At 39.6% G+C, this 17,890-nt stretch overlaps 1 long non-coding RNA gene across 1 annotated transcript in view; it reads right to left on the bottom strand.

Annotated features, from left to right (window-relative positions):
* LOC140896384 (uncharacterized) overlaps positions 1-6,678 on the bottom strand; it is a 104,164-nt gene extending 97,486 nt beyond the window's left edge. Inside the window, exon 1 of the long non-coding RNA XR_012154536.1 lies at positions 6,592-6,678. This is a non-coding gene — a long non-coding RNA (uncharacterized LOC140896384). The remainder of the gene's footprint in view (positions 1-6,591) is intronic.
* Between the last annotated feature and the right edge of the window lie 11,212 nt (positions 6,679-17,890).

Genomic DNA, 17,890 nt, shown 5'->3' with positions numbered 1-17,890 from the left:
TTGTATCCTAGAAGTAAAGTGAGTATTTTCTACCACTGCTCTACAGTGGTTACTACTAGGTTGTCTTTTTGTCTATGTGCACCACCAGATCTTGCAACTGACCAGTGCTGTAATAATGTCTTTACCAGAAATGGTTCATTCACGGGGCACAGTGAAACAGATGCCGTGGAGCAGTGATACTCAGACCTCAGTGGTTCAGGAGTCAAATTAACATTATCGAAAAGAGCCACAGTCGTGTGAATTCATTGTTTCATTTTCTCTAGTAAATATATATTTATACTACATATTCATATTTAAGCAGTATGACAGGGGAAATATTTAGTATGTGTATATACTATATATATATATATATAGGTTTCAGAGTAACAGCCGTGATAGTCTGTATTCGCAAAAAGAAAAGGAGTACTTGTGGCACCTTAGAGACTAACCAATTTATTTGAGCATAAGCTTTCGTGAGCTACAGCTCACTTCATCGGATGCATACCGTGGAAACTGCAGAAGACATTATATACACACAGAGACCATGAAACAATACCTCCTCCCACCCCACTGTCCTGCTGGTAATAGCTTATCTAAAGTGTTCATCAAGTTGGGCCATTTCCAGCACAAATCCAGGTTTTCTCACCCTCCACCCCCCCACACACAAACTCACTCTCATAGTTTATATATATCTCAGTAAAATGACTGACCAAGCATTATTAGTTTATCAACTACTGTTGATCAATTGGATAGTAAAAGCATCCTGATTGGTTAATAACTTAGGGTGATTAATAATTAAATCATGCAGAGTTTTAACATCATGTGCTGCAAAGAGCCCCGGGAGACACATTAAAGAGCCTCACAAGCCTCAGTCTGAGTCTCACTGGAGCATAGAAACCTTTTGCATACAGCACATGTTCATCAACCTGGAAAAAAACCCCAACACTCTGATATGTGGTCATCACTGTGCTAAACTGCAGTGAGATTTTATCTGACTGGCACTGAAGATTTCCCACTGCTTACATTAAAAGCAGCTTTTGATGCCAGAAATGAATATTACCCTATTACATAAAGGATTCAAAAGCTCAAGTGCTTTCATGTACAGCTAATCTATCCAAACAAAAAATGTTTCTCAAAAAATTACAATATTTTTATAACAAACCTCAGTCAAACTCAACTCTGAATAAACATAATACCTACTTTATACACTCTTTTTTTTAAAGAAGTGAGCTAAAATATTTTTCACTTTCATTCCTCAGCTACTATCTTCTCTCTAAATTCATGCTGGCTACATACAGGATCCCAGCTATTTTTGCATTTGACAGTAGTTGTACCTTGGTAGCATTTTGATTGATACTGACTAAAGTTGATAATACTTTCAGGTATGTTATTACCATTATAATCAGTTTATTTCAGGTGTTTTGATGATACCCCTTTTAGACAATGTTTTCCGCTAAAGGGGGATGTGGCAACAAAATAACCAAATGAACTGTTAATGATCATAATGTAACTAATATTAAGGGCCTGATCCTGCAACAGCATGAATATGGGCAGAATCCCATTGACTTCCGTGGCACTCCACACTGGCATGGAGTTCTACCCATACATATGCCCTTACAGTCTAAGAATATTGTCACCTCCCTAACATTGTGATTAAAACTGACCTCTGTGCAGTTACTCCAGACTTACAGAAATGTGACTTGCGGCAGAGTTTGGCCCTTTATTATTTTTTTCTGATCTAGTCTGGCTGTGGAGAATTTTTTCTTGTATTTGTGAGCATTTATTTAGACTCTCATTACTGCCTAAGACCAAGAATTGCATCTTAAATGCCCCACACTACAAACCTTTACTCCCAGAAGTTTTGTAAGTGTGGTCCTATAATGAAATGAGGCCCAATTGGTTCTCTCAGCACGGGATGTAAAACTAAACAATTTGCAGACTGTCACATACATTAAATAGCACAGTATTGGATAAAAAAATGATGATGCATAAATAAAGAAGATGCTCTTGACCACTTACAAAGTTCATGTGCACATATTTATTAGGGTAGAGTAGTAATTATTATTATTATCATCGTCATAGGCTGCAATCAAAGTCAAGACTTCATTGTGCTAGGCACTGTACAAAAGCTATAATTCACATCAAAATGTAAGTGATTTATGTCTGCATCTTCTAAGAGCAAATTTCTTCAGTTGCTAATTTTCTTTGAACTATATATATCAGATGCTGTAGACTATAATTTACTGATACCTGAAGCATGTATTTTAGGATAGTGCTTTCATAGGCTACCGTGGTCCCTTTTCCAAATCCTTGAATGTTTCCACTATGGATCTGATTCTGAATTCCTGATGCAGGCAAAATTCAGCTTAGTGGGCAGGTTATGTATATGTTCTCTGAGGGTGAGCTCCAATGTTTTTGACTTTGATATCAGTTTTCTTCCAGTGAGGAAAAATATATGTATACCCACATCTTCGTTGACTCCCATGGAACTATACCTGTTTATACTAGTTGAGGATCTGGTCTGCAGTTTCTTCCCATTTGTGATATTCCTCGACACAAAAAATGAAATCCTGGTTTTGTTGTTGTTTTTAATTATGCTGACTGTAAAATAACAACAACAATAATAATCCTGGCTAATAAACATGTGGTTTTTGATGAATGATAAAAAAGGTATTATTCGAAAAAAGACAAGATGATTAAATCTATCTTTTAAAAAGAAAACAGTTACACAAAACTTCTATTGTCTGCAATCGAATTTGCCCATCCCTTTGTGCTGAACTCAACTAATGTGTTTGATGTGACAGCATTAGGCACTTCTGTGGCTCTTCTGGCACTTTAAATGCTCCATTTTGGAGATCAATGTTTACTTGTTTTGTTTTTTCTTATATGGTTTTGTCTGACTGTGGTTCTCTCTTGGCATCAGTCTTTTGTTTTTCCACTCTGAAACTGCCATGATAAAATTCTTGGTTTGAACCTCTACAGTTTAAACATCACAATATGATATTATGAAATAAATCTGGTGATCTTATAGATTCCTCTGCAACCCAAAAGGAATAAAAGTTACTTTTTCTTTAACAGATCACAATGTATGTTAATAGTGTACAATTGAATTAGGAATATCCGACATGGACTAGGTCCCTAGAACTAAAGCTAAACATATTTTTATATACATTTTCATTTGCCAGCGATATTTCAGATGTTTGTAATGCAATGACTCCTAGCTTAATATTAAAATGCAACTGTGGACATGAATGTTGAAAATAATAGTTTAGAGTTTAAAGATCAAAGGTAAGGGAATGGAGACTATATTCATTTTCACTGACTCAACATGGCTGTTGTACACCACTCAATTTAAAGATTAGCTTTTGCTAATTTTCCACTGTCAAAATAGCCTAAATATTTAATCATGTAAGAAACACAAGAAATCAATACTTGTTATTAAAGGAGCTCATAATAACTCAGCCTTCCTAATTCTACCAAAATTTCAGTTGATGCAACTGAGGTGGATTAAATACAATAAAGTGATATATGAACTTATATATGATACATGGTTTCATATCCAAAAGTCAGAATCACTTTTTTGGAAGGAATTTGTTTTTTAGCATTGAAATGTTGCTTTTCAGGATTTTCAGCCCTCGGCAAAAGTAAGCATTTTACAATATCTGCTAAAACATAACATTTCTGATATTGTTTCCAGCTTATTAGTTTGTCAAAGTGTACAGTTCAGTCTTCAGTGTGAATTCATATTTTTCTGAATCAGTACTAGAGAAAATCCCTTTAAAGTGATTTTGGTGAGATTAAAATATACATTTGGGTTTCTTCTGAAGTGTTTTCCCAAGTTTAAAGGTGAAGCATGTCCTTCAAATAAAATAAAACAACATTAAAAAGTTTGCGGTTCCTTGACTGCATTCCAGTCAATGGAATTTCACCAGTGTAAATGAAATCAGAATTAGGCTCTCTACTTTTATGATTAATATGGACTCCTGCCTTGGAAACAAAAGAGTTAGAACTCTATTCAAGTGAAGGATATTTAAAACTACAAAATTGGATAGCCTACAAGATATATTAACATTCCCAAGGAGAAAATACTGATGTGAACAGAAAATGTCTCCTTCCTAATGGATTTATACTTAATTTCCCCCCCACACACTTTTTTTTTTTTACAATTTAAAATGACATTTGCAATCTTTTCAAACCCAATCTTATTTGCATATTTCTACATGTTGATATTTAAACTTTAAAGTATATGTTTTTCGCAGTGATCTTATATCTTTTAACCACACTGGATGATATAATATAATACACAGTTTGTATTTATATGGCACTTACATGTCAAAACATTCTGAATATCTCACAAGAATAGGACAGAATTATCTTAGAAATAGTAACATGTGCCCCAAACTTTGGAAAATAGGAAAGTCTTAATATTGTATAAGGGCATAGTATGTATTATATTATATTGCGTTTTACTGATATATCATGTTTTATTAGTTAGTATACAGTCAGCAGTGACATTATTTCATCATTATTTTCATTCTATGGCAAGTCAATATTTTATGTGCTGTCATAAGCTAGTTAAGGAGAGAGGCTATTTATACTCTTTTTTTTTCAATACAGAGACAGCTGATACAAATATTAAACCATCTGTTAATAAAGCAAATTGTATTTTAAGTACATAATAGGTGCTGAAAAGATAAATATGCTGTCAATTGCAGTGCAAATAAAAGCCCCTACAGTATAACTTGATCACTGACAGAGAAAGTGAACTATAACTCTTCCCCCGGCCACTACTGCAAAAAGTAGCAATGCCATCTAATGGACAGCACAGGGACCTCAGAACCAGCAAAGCAGAACTTTTTCCTGATAAGAATCTGTGCCCAGATTTAAAAGCTTTAAAACAGATTTGCAAAGCAAGAGTTTAAATGGAAGAATAACAAAATACTGTAGCAAAGGCTTCACAAATATTTTGATTTCCTTGCTGTATGTCAATGCTTTAAATGAGTATTATTGTTCCACCCTATCCCTGTCACATATATTCACTCAGAAATGGTGAGTGTGTTTTTTACGATTGTTTTATACTAAAAGCATTTCTACTAATATTTATCTCCCGAGTAAAAGTTCCCATGTTTCATATTCGACAAGTAACTTCAATAACAGGATACACACAAATTAATGAATATACAAGCTCATACACATTCATATTCACAGATATGCATACACACATACACAATCATCCTCCTAGGCACATATGTGCAAACACATACATGCTCATAGTGTGCACACACCCAATCACACTCCCTGACATGCGTGTACACACACATACATATTCATAGATGGAGACAAACATTTTCATGAAGAACTGCACATATTGATCAACATGTGCCCGTACATACATATTTATAGGCATACACACACACATCCACATTCACAAGCATGCCTGGACACAAACATGTACTGACTCACACCGAATCAAATTCTGCTGTCAGTTACACCAGTACAGTATAGTAACTTCACTGACTGCAATGAAGTTATTCTGGATTTACCATAGTGTAACAAATAGAATTTGACCTAGAGTGAGTGTTAGGGTGAAATCCTGGCTGTGTTTTTCAATTAATTTAAATGGAGCCAGACTTTTACTCTTAGTGACTTTAAATTCCTAATGACCTTCACATAATTTCATATATACAAATACTAACCAGCTTAAATTTGCTCTACTCTGTCCCAGATACAACTAAACAAAGCACTATTCTCTGTGAGTCACAGAGATTTTCCAAGCGTCTAATATTTTCCTCCACTTTATTCCGTTAGGACCTGCTGCAAAGCTCCCATTGATTTCAGTGGACTTTGGATCAGGCCCGTGTTCTTCTTCAAAGTCTGACCTGCTGCGGACATGTAAGAACTCATTGTTGATTTAAATTATGAACACTATCCTGAATAACAGAGTTTGAAGAAAAATCCATAACCATTTTTTAAATTTTGCTATGATTATTCCAGGATATTTTTAACCCTCCATTTTTGTGTGAATTAAAAAATATTAAGATATGAAACACAAAGTATAGATTTATAAAAAGAAAAACAATTTAAAATACATACATACATACAAGGGAAGAATAAAATATTTACATCTGGACCCAGCATATAATGTAAAAATATCTTTGTGGAAATCTCTAATATTCTCCAGAAACTTGTCCCCCAAAACAAGGGTGGGGGATATATGTTATTTTTGTACCTATATTCTGAGGGTTTGTTCTATCTTTAATAAATCTGAAGGGGTAGGATGTAAGTGTGGAGTAAAAGACAGCAAATTGATTGTTTAAAAATAATTTCTAATATTGTATAAAATAAGCCTCCACTGTTGCGACAAAACATGATTAGGGAAAGCCAATGCATTGCATAAAATAATTTGTTTCCAGTCATGCATCTGCCCAAGTTACTTTCCTCAGGGACAGACAGTTTTGCTAGGAATCCTGTAGTACACACACTGGGAATGTGGGGTGGGAGATTTTAGAATGTCCCTGGCCGAATGTGCAAACTCCAAGCTTGGAGAGGAAGAGGGAGGAGGGTTAGAAAGGGGCTGAAAGTGCAGAGGTAAGAGAAAGGTCCAGTACGTACAGATTGATGAGTCCAACAGCCCCCAGTCTCCGCTGGTCTCTCTCTCTCCCTAAGGCAAGTCAAAAAGGAAACGCGGTTCTTTTGCAGAATCAGAAATGAACCATCAGGAAGTTGGCAAAATCGCTAACTAAACAATCAATCGAGGAAATACAACAATTTCACAAAGATCGTGCATTTTTCCAGTGGGGGAGTAATCAAGATATTATTTTGGGGGAGGAGAGGGAAGACATCGGAGGTTGCAGGACTTTCCTCTCTCTGGCGGCTGGCCTAAGGTCGTAATATAAAACAAAACTACAGTTTACAAACGTGCAGAGAAGTGATCACACAGTTTGCGGGAGCCTAAAACTGAACTCGCTTTGCTAAACACAACAGCCATTCGGCTTTGTTCGGTCCAAATCTGCAAACTACTTGTTCACTTGAACACAAAAGATTCCTCGTTTGCTATTAAAACGTTTCTCAGTCGGTATTTCAAGAGGTAAACTCATCTCCACCGGAATGGCAACACAGAATGCGATAAAGTCCTTGATTTGCGTTTGTTTATAAATAGTTTTCTTCCAAGTGTGGAGTCCCATAATCGGTTGTAAATGTCATTGTCTCTCTCTCAGGGAGGGCAGAGAAAGAATTAGAGCCATAAAACATAGTCTAATGTTCCTGTGGTCCCTGAGACCGGAGTAAATCCAGAGCAATTCCATTGTTTTTTAGGGGTTGCTCTGGATTTACACCAGTATAAGTGATAGAAGAATTTGGCCTTAGGTTATAAAAGCAGCTGGCTTCACTTGAACTCCAGGCAGAAGCTGTAAAGAATTTGTGCATTACCAACTGGGAAAACACGCCTGGAATGAATGTGCTGGGTCACCAAAGACAAATTGTTGTTTGTTGATTTTTAATTTACAAACACACACAAAGAAAGCAAAAGTGCAGTGACACATGGGAGCTGGCGTGGCTCGAAACAAGCCCAGACTGTCAATTTCTTTGTAAAGAAAAAAATACCGAGATCAAAAGAATTTCCCCCCTTCTTCCCCCCCCCCGACCCCCGGAGTTAAAACATAGCTTCTAACACGTGCAATGTGTAAAACTCCATTCAAAGGGGCTATTTTTCATTCACGAGGAGCTGGAGTAAACAAGATGGAGACTGAAACGCATTTTCTGTAACTGTGCCCTTAAAACGTGCATTTGGATTCACACAGCGCCTGACCGAAGCGGTGATGACCTCCCTGATCTTTCTACAGGTTCCTCACAAAGATGTTTCTCCTTCCCCGCCCCCCCCCCTTTATTTTTAATTTATTTTTTTCCTGTTTCAGACTATATTTCGAACTGCTGGGGCTAGTTTTTATGACTGAAACGAAAACATTAGCTACGTGGACAGGACTAATCATTCCACCGCCAAGAAGTTTCTGTCCGCAACTGGAAAGCCTGACCCACACTCAGTGGGGAATCAATTCATTTTCCTATGGGACTTTTTTTTCCTTCGCAAATGTTCGTATTGGGCAAACTAACGAAATAGCTAACAGGAGGCTTTAAAGAGGATGCCTGCTTTCCTGAGAGATAATCGATGCTTGCATCCGATGGATCACACAGGAATGCCCTCAACCCCCCTCATTCTAAGGGGGGCCGCAAAGCGAATGCTTTGGAAAGCTCGGCGAGGTATTGATAAATGGCACTCAAATGCAACCGAGATGTATTTCAGCCGAGATCTTTGGAAACAGAGGGCTAACTGCCTCTCTCCCTGACTTCCTAGCCTTCAAGCAGTTGCTCGATGCGGCCTGACCGTACCAGCCTAGTTCTCCTGTGCTCTCTCGCCCTGCATTGCCTGCTCACACGAGCTCCAAAAACAGAGGCATGCCGGTTTGCAGCGCGCTCTGTCCACGGGTCTGCTGGCCTGCAGATAAGCCCGGACTCCGTGACCCTGAGAGCTTCCTGCTAAACGCAACGCAACTTTATCTAGACCCATACTGTATATTTAATAAAGAAAGGTCTTCGGCAAGTTGGCTGCGGTCCACTCAGCCCATGGATGAGTTGGCTCTATAAGCAGGGACTCGAAGATTAACGCTGCTGTTGTAACCTCATATAGAGATCTGGGCCTTAGGAAAGCTTTAACTGCCGATGATCTATGGGTTGCATAACAGGCCTTTTGTTTGAAGGGTGACAACAGATCCGACTGGAGCCTTCTGCCATTCCCAGCCCAGTTTAGCAAAAAGAACAGGAGGATTTGTGGCACTTTAGAGACTAACCAATTTATTTGAGCATAAGCTTTCCTGAGCTGCAGCTCACTGGACCTCCAAAGCTTCCCAGGCTTTCTACAATGTAAGCGAGGGGGAGGCGGGACGGGAGCCTTCACCATGAATATGTCCCCCCTCCCCCACCTGGGAGGTCACAAGTCCGATTTGGGTGCCACAGATCAGAAGAAATCATGCCCAAACTCGGGCGAACTTTGTATGGATGAGCTCTTTAATCTGGCAGCTGGGTAGCACTCCTACCAAATGGCAGAGCTACCTGCCGATCAGGTTTGATAGCAGACCCTGGGATATTTAACAATAGCTTCTTATTGAAAGTGTTAGGTCTCTGGGAGGGGAAAAAAAACCCCAAACCAAAACCAGCGGAGCCAATTGCAAGTGCAAAGTAATCGAGCGCACAGGGGTTGCAGTTAAATTATATTAATTCAGCTCTGCTCAAGCAATGTATTTCTGGAAGAGGGAAAAACGCTCTGAAAATGGCTGATGCATTTGTCTGAGACTAAAACTCTCACCTGCCATCCTCTACCTGGGACTTAATGTTGCTCCCCTTGAAGTCAAAAGGCGCTTTGCAATTGGCATGAAACGGAGCAGGGGCTGGTCCCTTTTAGTGAGCCTCAAACTATTTATATTACAAACTGTGGTCGGGGATGGGCTGGTTGGTTGTTTTTCCCCCCCGATTAACCAGAATAAGACCAACCTGGGGATCAGTGAAGAGCTGTGGGATCAGTGAAGAGCTGATCAGATCAAAAATATCTGGAAGAGGAGAATGCCCATCGGGACTGGGTATATTTTATATACATCCAGGGCAAATTCTCTTCATATACCAGTCAGACCTACCACAGACTACAGCCATTCTTCACTGTCACCTTTCCTGCACCACAGCGAACCTGAAACTCCACAAAGAAATATTTATGTAGCCAAAAATACACTGGAATCAAAACAACCCAAAAAGGCAGATTCCTCTTCTCCCCCCCCCCCCCCAAGATCTTTAAATAGCAGAATATTTCCTCAGTTAAGGATTTTTATTCCCAGGTCATTTTACCCCCTTGATCTCCATTCGGTACATTCCTCCTTTAATACGTGATCTGCTTATTCCTGAACTGTTCCCACAACCCTTTCAGAGGAATGCCCGAAAACGCTGGCGTTAACACATTGTAATTTAAATTCGATTTTCTTTTATTTCATTACAGCACCTACGAGAGAGAAAGCGATGGTGGTGCTGTAAGTGCCGTGTAAAATCCGCAGTAAATACAATTGTAAATTACAGCAGAACTGGGTTGGAGGACCCGGCAAACCCAAATGTCGCCAAAGCGGGGCGTGTACCTTTATGAGACACTACACACTGCTGCTCCGGACACTTTGGAGACCTCTGAAGTCCCTTCATTAGAAACCATTTGACAGGCGAGGTCACGGTACCCCGGAGGCACCCAAAAGTTGGGAAAACTAGTTTTAGTAACCTAATGAGGTGAGCGCACACACGAATTTATAAGAAAAAAATGAAGAAGCAGAATCAAGCAAAAGCAAGAAACTGCACTGAGTTGATAACGCCTGGAGAGTTGTAAATGCTGGATACAAGGGGCTCATTATATATTTGTCAGAGTAGGATTTTTTTTCCATGCTTCAATTTGATAGTAAAATAGCTTTAAAAAAATTAGATCATTCAATTACCATTGTAACTGACAAGCACCCTACAATCCCCTCTGTGTTATAGTCTTTTCCTCTTTTATTGTGGCCACTTGAACTATATAATAACTCAGTCATCTTTCTGAACAAAGGGGACATCTTACAACAGGAATGGATAGTCTGTGTGCTTTAGCAGAGGGGTTTATATATAACGTGATGTTCCCAGTCAAAAGTTAATGAGCCTAATGACTTATATGATAGGAAAGGGCACATTTAAAGGGCGTAATTATACTCTAGTAGGCTTGGCTTTATTTTTTTAATAAGTATGCGTATCACTTATACAGGGCATTTATTAAACGACTTTATTCAAGGAAGTCGCTAGAAAGGGAGCAAACTCAATTAGTTTGTTTATAGCACGTGATTAATACATTTCTGGCTTGCAAATAAAAATTTCCTTTCCCTTGTTTTTGTTGCTACTGTCTACATGGGAAAGTAAAATATGCCTATCAGATCGTGCATATTAAAGATAACAATGATATAATGCCTTGCTGAGATGCAAAAAGGGGGGGCAACAACCCCAAATTCTGCATTTAGTTCAATAAGAAAAGTGGCAACAGCGCTTAGAAGAATTTGCCTAACTGAAATATTTCGTTCACATTTATTTGGAAGTTAAAATAGTTCCTCTTCCTATTAATAATCGCTTGTAGGTAAGTAAGTGATTTGCAGTAATTCAATAGTAAGATTGACGTGACATGAACAAAATGTAAATATTTGTGAATATACAACTGAGTACAATTGTACCCTTATTCCTCAGAGTAACAGGTTGTTGTATTTTACTTCTGATGGTATTAATACTACTTCCTATCGGCTGTGTACAGGGGGCTGGTGTTTATTTTGCCCCTTTTCATTCTATTCATTTTGTACATTGCACGGTTGTGCTGTTCTTTCCACGTGCTTCCACAAATGGATATTTCGTTTCCTTTTCTGTCCGCTTTTCATACTTAAAAATAAAATAAAATAATAAAAAGTGGAACAAAACCTGGTGACTCAGTACATTATTTCTAGGCTTTCCTGGAGGAGGATTTAGAGAGAAGAAAAGAAAAATACATTCTTTCCTCTTGTCCTCTCATTTTCTCTACATATAGCCCCACTACTCCTTTAATGAGGCATTAGCCTCGTGGAGCTCAGAGGAAAATTACTTCGGGATATTTTTTTTTCCTAGCTGTGATTTTAGGCTTTTGTTTCTGCAACACAAAGAAAGTTATTTAAAGAGGATTATTTTCATCCACATCAGTTTTCGTCTTGTGATTAGTCCCATCGTCGGTTTAAAAAGAGCGAGGTTCAGCTCTCCATCCTATATGTGGATAAACCTTAGTCACAGCCTAATCGCTCCTTGTCAACCTGTATTATGCATTTAATTCCTAACACACACTTTGAGACCATAAAAAGTGCTTCAGTCTGCCACTAGTTTAAATTGATGTGGACAAGCCCCTTCTATTATCAGCTGGCTGCTAACTGCTGAAGTACTTGTTTATAACAAGAGACCCTGTCTTACACTAAAACCAACATATTGGTGTCTTCTCAGGCATGGCTTGCTCCCTACTTAGAGATAATCATGATTGTGCTGAGCATAATGGGGTGCAATAAACTCAGTAGCAATTGTTAAATAAGTGTGTGGACTGTAAAGCTAAGTGTTATATCCTTTAGATAAGGGCTTATCTATACCCACAGTTGCTTTACTGGCATATAAGGAGACCAGAGATATTGGGCTGCTATAGGAAAATATTTCCCTAGTACCTTTCAGATGTTAGAGATCTTCATTCATTCATTCTAAAGCTGCCAGGATAAGTCAATTTCTCATTTACGGGGCTAAACTAGAATGATGCTAACTGAAGGTTAACTTGGATTTGATGGTTGTTTATAGGAAAAATGAAGCATTGTTTTAATTAAAGTGCCGTTTCTGTGTATGATCGACAGTGAAACTGAACACTTGACAAACAAATGTGACTGATTGTAAAATACAATAGTCTAGTTCATATCCTGGGATCAACATGGCTAAATTTTAAAATATCAGGCTGTTGAAGAAGTAAAGATCTATATTTATTCCAGGAAAATGCTTGTCAGAAAGGAGGGCGGATCAAATCAAATTTAAGGGCCCAATCCTGCACATTCTTGCTCATGCCGGACCATGCTAATGGTCCAACCCTGCTCCCACTGAAGTTGGAAGCAACTCTGCTGGTGATTTCAGTGCCATCAGATTTGGACCTTTTCCCATTGATTTCTGGCCTCATGTGATGGTGTCCATCATAGGACCTAACCACATCAGCCACACCATCAGGGGCTCGTTCACCTGCACATCTATCAATGTGATATATGCCATCATGTGCCAGCAATGCCCCTCTGCCATGTACATTGGCCAAACTGGACAGTCTCTATGCAAAAGAATAAATGGACACAAATCTGACATCAGGAATTATAACATTCAAAAACCAGTAGGAGAACACTTCAGTCTCCCTGGTCACTCAATAACTGACCTAAAACTGGCAATTCTTCAACAACAAAACTTCAAAAACAGACTCCAACGTGAAACTGCAGAACTGGAATTAATTTGCAAACTGGACACTCTCACATTAGGCCTCAATAAAGACTGGGAATGGTTGGGTCATTACAAAACCTAAACCTAATTTCCCCCATACCAATTTTCCCCTACTGTTACTCACAACTTCTTGTTTGAAATGGGCCACTCTCATTACCACTCCAAAAGTTATTTTTCTTCCCTTGGTATCCTACTGTTAATTGAATTGTCTCGTTAGACTGACCTCACACTTGGTAAGGCAACTCCCATCTTTTAATGTATTTATACCTGCGCCTGTATTTTCCACTCCATGCATCTGATGAAGTGGGTTCTAGCCCACAAAAGCTTATGCCCAAATAAATGTGTTAGTCTCTAGGGTGCCACAAGGACTCCTCGTTGTTTTTGCCAGTACAGCTTAGCTTCCTACCCAAAGCCTACCAATAGGATAATCCAGTACCACTGGAAGGTAATGTCAGTTTTGCCTTTAACTTCAGTGGAATAGGCTCAAGCCCCCAGTTTCAAGACTCTAACAAAAAAACAGCCTCATTTCATCCCAGTGTCTCTTACCTGATTGAGGGCCCATTCTTTGCAAACCTTCCTCGCTTCAATGGGACTACTTGTATGAGTAAGGCTTGACGGATCAGGCTACTAAGGCCCCATCCTATGAAGTGCTGAGATCCTGCAGGGTTGTAGTTAATCACCTAATATAATTATTTAATTGTGTTATTTATTGTTGTGGTTAATTCATATGTAATCAGTGTGTGATGAACAGATTGAAGTTGTAGATAGAAGTGTGAGAATATGTAAAATAATATTATCGGGGTATAGGATTGATGAGCCTATATTATTGGTGAGACCGTGTTAGGTATATAAGTACGGTAAGGCTGTAAAGTAAGGCCTCCAGGCTGGTGGCCTGAAAAATTCCAGCTGAGCTTTTTCAGGCCTTAGGCCTGAAAAAATATGACATCACTAGTTGACCCAGGGGTAAGCCTGTACCTGTAAAATTGCAAGATTATAGTAAAAGATGTGTTGATGGGTGATGTTCAGGAAAGTATGCCACTTTAGTGTACCTCAAGATGCCTGATTGTAACATCACAGGAAATTCTGCAATGACTGCAAGTTACCAGGGGGATGTATTACATAAATGTTAATGAAGATAAGGGGAACTAAGAGGAGAGTCTATGAAAAGAATTTATGGGGTATGGAAGTCCAGGTAAGGGGAAAAGGGATTGGAATCCTCATGCATATGCATAAGTGTTATGGTGGTGAGTGTAACACGGAATAAAAGGTGTCTCCCAGCATGAATAGGGAGGAAGAATCCATCAGAAGACCCTCCACAGATGACCACCTCTTGCAAAATCCACCCCTTGCTATGGTACCCTTGGGGATGCGAGTATGAAAACACTGATGCTGGAAATCTTATGGTATTGTTCCATCTTCATTTATGTATCTGTTAGTGTGGCACTGATTATCCGTATAGTCAGGTTTTTAATAAGGGAAGATTGCTAATTTATGAATGTTGTTGTAGTCACTTATCCTTCCTCATGTGCTCCTAGAGTCTCCAGACCTAATGATATTTCCAATAGTGGTTCTTGCCTTGCTAGTAGGGAGTGAAAACCTTGCTAATAGGGAGTGGCATGGGTTACTCTGGTTTAATATACCATTAGGAATATCAACCCAGCTGTATTATAAAGGCTACAGTGTTCTTTGACTGCAGTGCAAACTGAGGGTGCTCAGTACATGGCAGGACTAGGCTGTATGGCCCAGATCCTCAAATGTATGTAGGCTCCTAACTTCCATTGATTTAATAGAAATGACTCTAAATCAATGGAAGCTGGGAACTTAAATACCTATGAGGATCTGGGCCTAAATGCCTAGCTCATCAAAGTGTGTTTTAGCCCAGCATTCCATGGGTTCCCATCTGTTATCTCTGTGTTTACCTAACGCTCTCATTGCAGCAAGCCAAAATGATTAACTGCGAAGATTTAAAAGTCATGGGTTTTCCTGCCTAAAATGTTATTCCCCAGGGCCTCTGACAGCTTTCCGTAAACAACATCCCCATTTTGCACCCCTTCTGCATTTGGTCCTGGCAAAGGTGTTAAAAACAAATGGATAGCCTACTAAGTAGTTTATTGCAGTCACTGGTTTGCAACATACAGAACACCCCCTGCTTCTTAACCACATTGGGCTGCATTAACTCTCTGCCTGCCATGAGAGCTCCATCTATTTCATCTATTTCTCTTTTAGAAAATGGAAAAGAAAACGAAGCGAGCCATAGATTTTTGTGCCACTCAGTATTTCATACTGTAATTGCTGACTTGTGGAGTGTGTTGGAAGCCAGCAATAATTCAAAAGGCCCCAGATGATTTTATAATTTCTTTTGCTTATGCTTTCTAAGAAAGGAGTCCAAAATCAAATCAACCCCCCACCCCCCCAAAAATCAAGTCTTCATAGTTGTGTTTTTGAAACACTAGAGAGCTTGCAGAATGGGCAAATGGCAAGGGGCAAAAACTAGCAAGGAGAAAAGATGAAAACAGAAAAAGACAAAGGGAAGGAATGGTATTTGCCCTTAAACAACACCTTTTTCCCAGTGATCTCACAACAAGATGAATTAAACACTAATTAACACCCAGGAGGTAGGGAGTATAATAAACTTGTTGACTCATTACTGGATAAACTGCCATACCTCCTCCTCCTAAATGAGCTGTAGGGAAAAGATTGGGCTATGGCTGTTTAAGGAAAGGCAGTGACACAACTTGCCACCCCAGTTAATAGTGGCAAACACTTTTGTCCACCGGCTAAGGACTATATGGCTAGTAGATGTATTCAGAATATAATGCAGGCTGCCTCCAGCTGCCTGTGCACTTCTCTAAAAGCATCACCCTCTAGAGGAGATAGTGGGTATTTCTTCTTTACTTGAAACTGCTGGGAGATTTACTAAATAGTGCATGCAATTTAAATCCTCAAAGCATAATATTGAAACATCGGGAATGAAGCAGCAAGTTAACACAACCTGTTTTGTTTTTAAACCGTCATAATGTACAAAATGCAACAGAGACCCTGTATCTTTGTCACCCTATGCATCGGTCTAGAAAAAAAAACAAAGCATCTTTTTGTGTGTCTGCAAGGAAAGATTTTGATATGTCTGAGGCATTTTCCAACCATGTAGATTAACAAACAATTCCAACTAGAAAACAAAGTACTGAGGGAAGGTTAACGTGCTCAATACTGTCATAATTCTTCCCAGACCTTATTAAAACCAATCCCTTCCTGCTAATTTCTGAATATTCAGAACCCGTGGTGGGCAGGGAGTAGGGGAATGGGACATAAAATGATAACATTAAATCACATAAACTTCCTGTTGCCCATTTTGGTTCCCAGATTAATAAAACCCTTCAAACGATGCAAGTTTTCAGACTCTAGTGGCTCTATACTTCAATGGTGTGAAATTTAAACAATAAATAAACACCCGGAACAGCTTCCAGTTGACTCTTTAGAGGCTTACAACTAGTCGTCCTTTTTAATTGGCCACTATTAAATTAGGAGCATGCAGGGTTATGAAAATTATGCCCAGACTTAAAGTGATGATAGTATCCCACTACTTAGTTAAAATTAAATTATAATTTAAGATTTACAAGCAACCATTTATTTAATATCCAGAATTGTTTATTTTATTAACACATGTTGTGCCTATGTCAAGTGGGAGAGGGAGAATACTTAAGAATTGTCGTCTTTAGAGCGTCTAGCTGAAAAAATGTATTAATATTCAAATAAAAGTCTTAAAAAGCAGCAACAGCTTAGTCATTGAGTTCCACACGTGCACAGAGCACCAACTTTCACTAACTACTGTGAATACCCAGAATAGCAGCGATAATTCAGTTCCATGGCAGTACAATGTTGGTAAGCAAATGGATGTCTTTCCAAGAGGATCTTGCTGTCCCACAGCTCTAGGTCAGTTATAGATGCGTTTGCACCAGAAGAGTCAGATCAAGACTTGGATATGAATTTGTCCAGAGTTCAAATGATTCTATGATTCTATGATTCTATTCAAATTCTATGATTCTATGATTCAAAGGTGCTCAGATCGGGTGGGTTGTTACCGGACCTGCTGATAAACAAGTAATTTGTCTCTCAGCCACGCATGGTATTTGTAATACTCTGTCCATGGCACCTGCCTTGAATGTGGAGGACATATTCCCCAGGACTGACAACATTTGTTTACTCCACAAGCACATGGCCTTCATTTTACCCCTGGGCCCACGTGATGGACCAAATTCCAGTTTTATTGCAGCTGTGCTGTTGGTGTCCTGCCGAGAGCCAGCTCAGGCTCGTCCATATGGAACAGCAGCCAACACCTGATAGCCCACTCCCCTCCATCACATTCTCTATGACCTGCTGGGCTGGTGAAAAAAGGAGGCAAGACTTAAGCAGTCCACCCTCCTTCCTGAGACTCCCTACTGGACCCTGGCTGAAGTCACCTAGCAGCTAAAACCTAAGGGACCCTCTCAAAATTCCCAAGGTTGGAAGTTGCAGTATGGAGGTGGCAGCAGCGTGACAAAGTGGGACTCACCATCATGGGGCCTCCTGCTGGCCGTCCTGGGAATTAGCTCTTGGTCCTTCCAGTCCGCCTTCAGCTAGCGGTGTCACGCCTGCCGTCACAGCTATCTCTACTCTTTGGACCTGCGTCGCTCCCTGGACCACAGCGTCCTCGTCTGGGCACGGTCCTCCAGCTGTGCCCCCACTCCAGCATCTCCCCATTTCCAGGGGACTGGCAGTCCTTAGTCCCGCCACTTGCCTCAGTGGCCAATTGAAGTCCAAGGTCCAGCCCCTCGCCTCAGGGGCAAACTGCAGTGTGGATACTGGCCAC

Source organism: Lepidochelys kempii, chromosome 12 (assembly GCF_965140285.1).
Source record: "Lepidochelys kempii isolate rLepKem1 chromosome 12, rLepKem1.hap1, whole genome shotgun sequence".
In the NCBI taxonomy this organism is placed as follows: domain Eukaryota; kingdom Metazoa; phylum Chordata; order Testudines; family Cheloniidae; genus Lepidochelys; species Lepidochelys kempii.
This window is presented reverse-complemented; position numbering and strand designations above follow the sequence as displayed.